This window comes from Solanum stenotomum, chromosome 3 (genome assembly GCF_019186545.1).
Source record: "Solanum stenotomum isolate F172 chromosome 3, ASM1918654v1, whole genome shotgun sequence".
NCBI lineage: Eukaryota > Viridiplantae > Streptophyta > Magnoliopsida > Solanales > Solanaceae > Solanum > Solanum stenotomum.
The window spans coordinates 37,415,544-37,426,146 of record NC_064284.1 but is presented as its reverse complement, the minus strand read 5'-3'; positions in this window follow the sequence as shown (position 1 = coordinate 37,426,146).

Below are 10,603 nucleotides of genomic sequence, written 5' to 3'. Positions count from 1 at the left end.
AGTTCCTAGTAGCAATCTCCATATCTATTGAACTAATACATGCTACAAGAAGCATCTCATAGTGTTTTAAAAGTATAATTAAACTAAGACTTACTTAATGAAGTACCTCATAGTGTTGAAGAGTATAAATGGACTTAGACATGCTTAAGGTAGTATCTCATAGGGTCTATGTGAAGAAGGAACTTAGACATACTTTAAGAGAGTATCTCATAGTGTTCAAAGTATGAATGGATTAGACATGCTCAAGTAAGTATCTCATAGGATCCATGTTAAGAATGTACATAGACATGCTAAAAGTAGAATCTCATAGGGTTCAAGCTATTAATGAACTAAGATGTGCTTCAGATAGTACCTCATAGTGTTCTAAAGTTAAAGAGAGGAACGAGGTCCCAAATCAAGAAGTATTACTATGAGGACCTAAAAGTAGTACTTAGCATGAGTAATATTATGGGGTGCTATTCATGCATTGCAAAAGTATGACTTAAGGTTATTAAAGAGAAGTCTTGAGATATGATTGTGCTATAGTGTCCCTTTCTAGCTATAGTTTAATAAAGGTGAGAGATTCCCTTAGTTATGAGAGTTAAGCTAATAATGAGACCAAAGGAGGGTGAGTATGACTAATATGACTTCAAGGCTATACTTAGTGTGAATGGTAGTATGGGATGCCTTTCATGCATTGCACAAGTGTGCTTTGAGGCTACTGAGAAATATGGTGCCCTTATGGTATAGATAAGCTTAGAGACTTGACCATGTATATAGACTATTATTAAGATGACTAAAAAGGGATACTTGGCTTGGGTGGTATTATGGATGCTATTCATGCTTTGCACCTGTATGCTTTTGAGGTTACTTGAGAATGGTTCTATGAGGGTCTAGATGACTAAGAGTCAATTATGTTTATTATGAGTATGACTTATATCCTATTCTCATAAACTATGTCTTATGTTGACTTATGATTGAATGATGCTTATGTTGGAGATTATGATATGACTATGAAGATTATGATATGACTATGTTATTATCTCTTATGCTTATGTCTTATGTTGACTAACCATTTTGAGATGCTCTTATGATGTTGTTCTAGCTTTCATACTTGGTACATTTTGTACTAACGAATATTGACTACATTCTAATCAAATGTAGGGTTTCAAATATTGAGTTCCTTGAAGGCTAGGTTTCCAAGAAGCAAGAAGAGTTGAACAGTTTGGTGATGCTCAGAGCTTCAAGGACAAACCCATTATGTTCCCCTTATGTCATTTCTTTATGCTTTAGACATTGTATGGGCTGCGTCCCAAGACTTTAATTCAAGAATTTAATAGATGGTTTGAGACAAAGGTTTAGTAAGGACTTCCGCTTATTTATGAAAATGTTTCCGATTGTATGGATAAAGTTTTTAAATTTCCGTACTTTTCTATGATCTTATGTTATGATTATGCGAAAGGCTTGTATGAGACACGTTCGGGGTCAAGTACACCATGTTATGTCTAGGGGGTACCACTGGGTCATGATGCCATGGTAGAGACATCGATAGTTACTTGGTTAAAATGACAACATGGGTGATTTTAATGATATGCATATGAATATTGCTCAAATCACGGGAGCCATTTGTATACCTCCCACAACCGGGAGGACTGTGCTTCAAAAAACCGGAACAATGGTACAATTGCTCTAACTGAAGGAAAATTTTGGGGTCCTAGCTCATGAGGATCCCCATGAACACCTTAGGAATTTCATAGAGGTATTTGGACCATTTGTGTTCAAAATTATATCTCAAGAGTCCGTAAGATTGATGTTTTCTCATTCTCTTTAATGGGTGAAGCAACAAGATGGTTGGCATAATTGCCAAATGATTCTTTCACTTCGTGGGAGGAGTTGAATGATGCTTTCTTGGAGATATTCTTTCCACCCTCGAAGATGGTTAATCTTCAAACCCAAATCGAAAATTTCAAACGTATTGGAGGTGAACCTCTACATGAGACGTGGCTGAGATTTAAGAAACTACTTTTACAATGTCCAACGCATGGCATTCCGAACAATTTGTTCATTTATTTAATCAATAAAGGTGTGGCTAATCAATTAGTACAACGTGGATTAATGAGACAACCGTATGATGTGGCTTTTTTGGTACTAGATGACATGATCAAAGTTAATCAAACATGGCACACTAGAGAAGACCAAGTGTCTATTCTACAATTGAGTTTAAGCAAGGAGAAAATCGAGAAGGACAATGAACAAGATGAAAAAATAACCAAAATGATAACTCAACTCGATTTGCTTTGTAAACATGTCATGGGAGGTGGACTTAAGTTGGTAAATACGGTTGGAACAAACAGTAGGCAATGCCCAGATGATGCCAAGTTTGAAGCATTACTAAATGACAAGTTCAATATTTGGGAAAACTAATGCGGGGTGCTCACACCAATTATCAACGACAAGGTGGGAACCAAGGTTGGAATAAGGATAGATATAGTTGTTGGAAAGATTGGTGAGGTCGAAATTATAGAGATGGGGAGGCTGACAAAGATAGGTATGTGCCTCCCCATGATCGTCCACAACCAAAAGACCCAGCTGGGCCAAAAGGAAGTTGAATCGAGGAAATACTTACAAGGATCTTAAACAAGGTTGAAGGGTCCAACAAAGTGTTGAAGGAATTGAAAAATGACTTCTCCACTTTATCCCAAATGATGACTTCTCGTTCGGTGTCTATCAAGTAGTTGGAGACCCAATTGTGCAAAGTCTCTACTCATCTCAATCCAAGGAAAAAGGGAACGTTGCCTAGTGAAACCATCCCAAATCTCAAGAATGAATGTAGAGAAGTTCAGAACTATGTCGTGCCACGAAATGAAATAAGGTGCTTCTTGGGAGGCAATCCAAGTATTTACTTTTGTTTTTATTGCTTTTAATATGGTGCATTTGAGTGCACGTTGAGAAGGAGTTGAAAGGTTAAAAAGGGAAACATTAGGCAATGTTAAGACCTAAACAGTGATATGCCAAAGGTGTTGTGCGGACTCGTTCTTGTCCGCCTTTTGAGCTGGAACATGTGGAAAAGTGTACTGTCAATTTTGGCGATCAAAGCTTCAAAAGGTGATCCACTGAAGTGCACTATGTAGACTCTATCAGGTCCATCTAATTAACCTTGAGGTTTGGTGTTCGCTCAGGCATGTTCGGCGAGCTAGAGCTTTGATTGTCGATCTTCCAAACACATTCATTGACGTTAGTTGTGACCATCGAACAACCCAAATATAGAAATGCCAAGGGTTTTTACAAAATCAAAATTTAAACCCTTTGATATCTTCATGTATTTTTCCTCTCCTTTCTCTTACATTGCATCATTTGAGTGTTTATAAGTCATGTGTGTGTGATTTTAAAGTTCGAGGAGTGTGTTTGCTTGCTTTCACGGTCAACCAAGCCCCATTTCGTTGGTATTATTGACTTATGATTCCTACTAAGACTGGTTTTCAATATTTATTGAGAATTTTTAGCTTTAAATTGCAATATGGGCGTGGGCTTGAAGCCATTAGTTTATATTGATTGTTAGACTTTGTTGGGTAGCTTTCTATTGTGTGTATTGACCTCTACCAAGAGTTATTTGCCTATATGTTCTTGTAGAATGCTAATCTAGATTGTGTTTGTTAGTTTGTGAAATTGAGCTGATATAAATGATGGGTCTGAGTGGAGTTAGATGTGGGTGAAGTCTGATTAACCTAGTGTTGACCCAATTACATGATTTTGTCCAATGATAGAAAGAGTGACTACTTTCTTAAGGGAAAATTGCCAATTCGAGCAATACTTAGCAATATCCGAGGAATGTTTTAGTGCCTATGTGTTGATAAGCATATAGGTGGGTTGTAATGATGCGGGCCAACTCTTATTTGTTGTGTTTGGCTGTAAAAATTAGGTTCTGGGCTGAACACTTCCTGTTCGGCGGGCTTGTCTTAGCTCGCTAAGGAGGTTAAGCAAATCGTTGCGTAAGCTCCAGTGTGCCTTCTTTAGCATATATGTTACCTTGGGTACTGTCCCATTCGGCCAACTTGTCTTAGTCGCTGAACCCACTTGGTAAATCATCGAGTGGGAGTGGACATCACCTTTGATGCCTATTTCTTTTGAATTGGCACTGTCATTTTCAGCAGACATGTCTTACCCCGCCAAAACCGACTTGAAAAATCATTGAGTTTGAATTGACTCCACCTTTTATGCCTGATTCCCGAGATTTTTACTACTACATAATTCGGCGAGCTCATCAGAGCTCACCAAACCTATTTGGTGATCCGTCTTCCCGTTACGCGAGCCTCAAGATAGTTTTTAAATAATGATTTGATGTGAGTTTGATTTCAACTAACCTTCACAAATCCTATGTTTTAATGAGTGCTTTGAAGATTATGGCACAAACAAAAGGAAAGCAAGTGGTAACATCTCACACAAAGTCCTATAGAGACCATTCTCCTCCTCCTTTGAAGAGACACATAGGTTTCTCTATAAATGAGCCATATGACGCTCCTCGTCGTCAACAACCTACCACTCCACGAGTATCTACCCAAGAGAGGGTGCAACCCAAAAATAGGGTTGTAAGGAAAAACACAGAAATATAGTCCAAACTGGTGCAACCCTCCTCCAAACAAGCACCCACTTCTAGAGTTCTGTCAGTTATTGCTCCAAGATCCCTCAATAGGCTAAAAGTTGTGGGAGAGAGGACTATTTTTAGGAGAGATAGCTCTCCACAGATGGAGTTATGAGTGAGTACCCAGTTATTTGGGACACAATTTAAATCCACAAGTTAGAGGGGTTCACAAAGCCAAGAAACTATATTCCTTCTTGGGTGCGAGAGTTCTACATGGTTTACGATCAAGCTGTACCAAAGAAGCGAAATGGTACAATTTTTCAATCCTCTTGAAAAAGTGGAAGTGCACGAAAATAATGTACAATGTCATGCTGAAGCGACTAACGTTGCACTGGGGATACCGACATTTCACTTGGATATGAATTCACTCCGGATGCGACATGACTTGGACTCTTTGAAAGGGTGGTTGACTCCACTGATTTCTGATTCTTCTCACTCTTAGATGAATGATAGTTCCCGGATTGAGAAGAAGGATATGAATGTGATAGCACGATACTTATTTGGCTTCATCAACACTAATATTATGCCCTCGCAAAACAATTTGATCCTTCACCATCCCAATGTGGAAGACATTGCTGTAGAGGAGATACTGATTAGGGCGAGAGGGCATGAGTCCCCTTCAAGGTAGCTACAGATGTGAGGATCACCACATACTCTTCCTATCACATCAAGAGGATTGAGGATGAGTTCTTATAGGATGATGTGGCACGGAGGAAGCCACCACTAGATATATGCCTGTAGTAGATCCCTCTACTCTAGCATCAGAGGTTAGCATACCTACTCCTTCTATGGATCAGACAGGTATATATGCATCCTCTAATGTGCCTTCTACTCTTATTACTACTATATATGTTGTTATTGTTGCTGAGAGACCTACCCCTACTCCTATTACCCATCCCCTTGACTAAGGTGATAATTTATGGATGGGAAGCCTTTTCTGGTCGACGGATGTTAGAGTCACATGGGTTGATAAGAAATTCCCAAAATTACTTATAGGGCAATTGAGAAGGCCTTATCTCCTTTAAGGGACAGGGTGGTTAAATGTGAGGGGCATATTGAGAACCATGGTGTGAGGTTGGATAATCTCACCGCTGGATTAGAGGTCCAGGAAAAGACATATAGTAGTTCTGGTGCACCATGAGAGAGGATCTTGCTACCTTGCGAGCGGAGGTAACTCAATTGTAGTCCAACAACTTATCTATGCTATTGGGTGAGGTTCCCCTACCGGATGCACCTGTGAGTGTTAAGATTGATGAAGATAGAGATGTTGAGAGGATTGATGATGATTTTCACAAGGAAATAGACAAGGAAGAGTTGTGGAGCGAGGAGCATGGGATTGTATAGACTCTGACTAATATGAAGGAGACTGAGGAGGTTATTTTTTCAGGTGACCCTGGAGAGATCCCTTTAGGAGACTTCAGCGGTTGGTACGAGTGGAATCTCTTAAGACTCCACTATCCCTCCGAGTGTTGAGACATGAGTCGATTCCCCAGTTGAGTCTTCACTACTACTTCCAGTGATCCTATTGTTGAGCATTGATGCCTCAGATGATGTTTACCTTCCAGAGACCCCAGATAAGAGTGCTTTATAGGCTTAGCCTTTTGCGGGGACCCTTCTATCTCAGACTCCCTTACTTTTATTAGCAACACATTGAGGACATTGCTTGTTTATTTTTGGTGGGGTGAGGGCTTTCTAATCAATATTTCCTTTTTTCTTGTATTTTGTTACTTTTAGTTTTGGATGATTGTATTAGTTTACTTTTGTTTATTTTACAGTGCTTTTTTTGGCTGAGTGCATCTCTTTTGTCTGTTTTTCTCTCTCTTGATTTTGCAACCCCCCATAAGTTTTGAAAATCGTTAAATTGTTGAAGTTTTCATTGATAATGATTCGAGGATCAATTGTGTTCAATATCCATGCCTTGAATAGTACTCATGATGAGCATGATGTAGAGTGTTGGTGTTGCGAGAATGAAATCAATGTGATTGCACTTTTGAGCGATCTCTTTGAATATTTTGTTGACTAGTTGTGTTTTGATGTGAGTCTTCCAATGAACATCGCACATACACATTTTTAATATTTTTGGGATATGCTAGATGAGTGTATTTTGAAGTGTCGTGTGTGGTGAGATCTTACTTGAAATCATGTCCGTGGAGTCCAAGAATTTACCTTGTTAGTCCAATTGTTTAAATCTTGGTTAATGTGAGGCGTGATCTTGGGCAAAAATTCAAAGAGGAAACCCAATTGTCCATAATCTTTTGTGACTACCTTGTGAGGGTGTGCATCTATTTTGGCACCATTTGAGCCTAATCCATTTGTTGGCAAAACCAAAAGAAAACCTCTTGAACCAAATTGTCCCTACCTTCTCACCTAAAATCCTTTTTGAAGCATTGTTATGTTTGAATAGTCAACTTAGGCCAAAATACTAAGTTGAAGGTGTAGAAAGGAAGGAGGAATGAAAGCCAAGTGAAGGGTAAAGAAAGATGTAAGGAGACTCAACTTTAAAGTTTGTTACAACAAGAAGAAACCCCTCCTTATAAAATAAAGAAAGAGAAAAAGAGTCATTGTGATGAAAATGCTTTGGAAAAATAAAAATGGAAAAGAGAAGTGATGAAATAAAGGGGATTCCAAATAAATTGAGTAAAAAGTCAATGTTTGAAGTCTCAAATGAAAAAGAATGAAAAGAACTTGCGAAGAGGTGAAGATGATTGCAACAATGCTTTGAAGAGGTAAAGTCGCCGAGCCAAATTGACCATACTTTAACGCTCAGCCCCATTACAAGCCTAAAAGACCCTTGAGATCTCGCATAAATGATTGGAAATTATGGGCAAACCTATGAGACCAAGCTTGCATGTGTTTCTCTTTTAAGAGAGTGAGAGTTGCATTGATTCCTTAATTCTTTAATTGATTTTGTTTATGAGAGCATGGAATCGTTCTTGATGTGAGGGCACTTGAATGCATTTATTGAAACATGTTCTTGCATTAGATAAGAAACTAAAGTGAGTTTGAGCTTGTTTTGAGACCGACTAGTCATCATTTGAAGCTTTTTTTTTTATCATGATTGAGTGTAGAATGTGGTTGAGAGTAGTCTTTTTATGACACTTGCATGTTAGATCTCATTGATTGTTGTTGTAGACACCCTTATTGAGCTAATTGTGTTCTTGATTTACTTGAGGACAAGCAAAATTTTAAGTTGGGGGTGTTGATGAGTGGTAGATTTGCACTCATTTGAGGTCCATTTAACTCAATGATTAGTGTCCTCAATCCCTAACTATGTCCTATTCTGAAGAAAAGTTGATGATTTGCAGCTATTAAGGCAAATGGACAAGGCAATGATTGATGTTTGAAGAATGGCCAATAATGCAAAAAAAGTGCAAACTATAAATTGTTGATCACAAAACGAGAAGGGTGGATCGCCTAGTGAGCATGAACTCACCCAAAATGATAGTGAATAGCACTAGTTTTTATTGAAACAGGTCAGTGAATCCAACAGAGAAGGCGATACGCTAAATGAGAAAGGCGACCTTGCCAATTGTCCCCGAAAATTACAATGCAAGGAGGAAGTTGAATGCTTGGAAGGCAAACTAAGATGGTAATCGGTGATGTGAAAGGCTGACTCAGCCAAGTTCGTCGACTTAGGTGCAAACACATGAAGTCTAGAGGATGAATACGAGAGCTGAAGAACAAGAGGCGATTTGCTGAATGAGGTCGGTGAGCCCGACTTATGTCGCCAAATAAGATGATCGTTGGGTTTTGGAGAAAATTTTGGGAAACTATAATTAACCCAAAGGAGAGAGAAATCGGAGTTCAAAAACTAAGAAAGAGTGAGAAATATTTTGAATTTTGAGAGAGAACATTTGACCTTTGTGAAATACACTTTTTAGCTTTGGGGTTTTTCAACTTTGTTCTTGAATTTGATTAATTGAAAATCAATCCAAAGTGGGTTTACTTGTAATTGCTTAATTTCATGTTACCCATGGTTGCTTTTATGAAAGGTATATAATTTTTGCTTTCTGTGATAGGTGGCTAAATCCCCAAGATCTAGGGATGCAAATATGGGGTTGAGTGTTGATTTACTTTATTGGGTATTGTGTTATGCCTTTTTTGCTATTGTTCATACATGAATTTTAGCTAATTAGCATGGGGTTAATTTATGGGTTAAGGTTGCAAACTTAATGGTCGATGCTCAAAAGAGATTAAGTCGAGTGGGTAATTATTCAAATACTAGCAATTTAGGTTTGATGTCTTTAACTTGCATAAAAATAGAGGTTATGGGTCGGATCTATTTGTCCTATTTCTGCATCGAAAGAGAGAATAGAGTAAGGTTGTGGGTTGTTTAGATAGTCATTTATATGAGACCGAGAGGAGATTCTATGCGTAGATGCTTTGAGATTGAAAGATGATTAGCGTCATTAAAGATGACCTAGCCTATTCATGAATGTTCGCCACTACAGAACAACACAATTACCCCTATGTGACATCAATTTTCAATCCCCGCACCCCTAGATTATTTGTTAACTCTTGAATTCTCCAAAATTCTAGTTTAATCGTGACAATTGAAAACCAAGCTTTTATTAAACTAATGGAATTATCCACCCATTTGTTTTTACTATTACAAATGAACAATTTTACAATCCAAATTACCTGATACGAATTCTTTATGATATACCACTCCATGTGGGAATTGACCCCGACTATTCGTTGGGTTTTTATTGACTACGATAGTTATCCCTTTTAATTGGTTTTAACGAGAATATTTGAGTGTTATCAATAAAGGACACTCATATCGTAATCTTTCAACAAATTATGCCATCTCTTTTGGACACATATTGCAAACTCTTATGATTTGTGAACACATCCACATGAATACCATTAAAATAATGTCTCCAAATATTCAAAGCATAAACCACCACCGCTAACTCCAAATCATGAGTCGGGTAATTCCTTCTATGCACCTTCAATTGCCTCAAAGCATAAGCAATATATTTCCTATGTTGCATCAATACACAGCCAAGAGAAATCCAAGAAGCATCATTATAAACCACAAAATCATTGGATCATTTCGGTACTGTCAGAACAGGATGAAGTGATTCTATCTTTCAACTTTTGGAAAAGATTCTCACAAGTTTTCGACAATTGAAATTTTACCTTCGTTTGAGTTAACATAGTCAAAGGCGGAGCAATAAACGAATATACTTTCGCAAGCCTTCTATAGTAACTGGTTAAATCCAAGAAACTCCAAATTACTCAAGGGGAAAAGGTCTAGGAAATTTCTTTACTATCTCAGCCGTCTAAGGATCAACCTTGATACCCTCATCAGACACAATATGTCCATGGAATTCAACGGACCTCAACCAAAACTCACACTTGCTAAATAGAGAAAATAACTGACAGGCCTTGAAGATTTGCAAAACTATCCTTAAATGATCAATATGCTCCTCCTCACTTTGTGAGTAAGACAAAATATCGTGAATAAATACAATCACGAAAATGTCAAGATATTACTTGAACACTCTATTCATAAGGTCCATGAAAGCCGCCGAGGCATTATTCAATCCAAATGGCATCAACAAGAATTCATAGTGACCATACCGTATTTGAAAAGTCATCTTTAGAATGTCACTTTCTGTTACCCTTAATTGATGATTCCGCAATCAAAGATCAATCTTTGGGAAGAAACTCGCAACTTGGAGTTGATCAAATAAGTCATTTGTCCTTGGAATAGGATACTTATTTTTCAGTGTGACCTTTGTCACACCCCTATTTTTGCTAAAATTGAAATGTTTTGAAAAACAGAGTTTTTCCAATTAAAGTGACGTTTTGAAGAGGGATTATTTTGATTATTCGGAGTCGCCACTTGCAATTGAGGTTTGGTGTTCCAAGTCACCTTATGTAAATCCCTAATCAAAAAGAAATTTGACTCGTTATTGTATTGATCTGCGAATTAGAAATCTGGAAAAGAAATTCTATTGACCGAGGGGAAGGTGT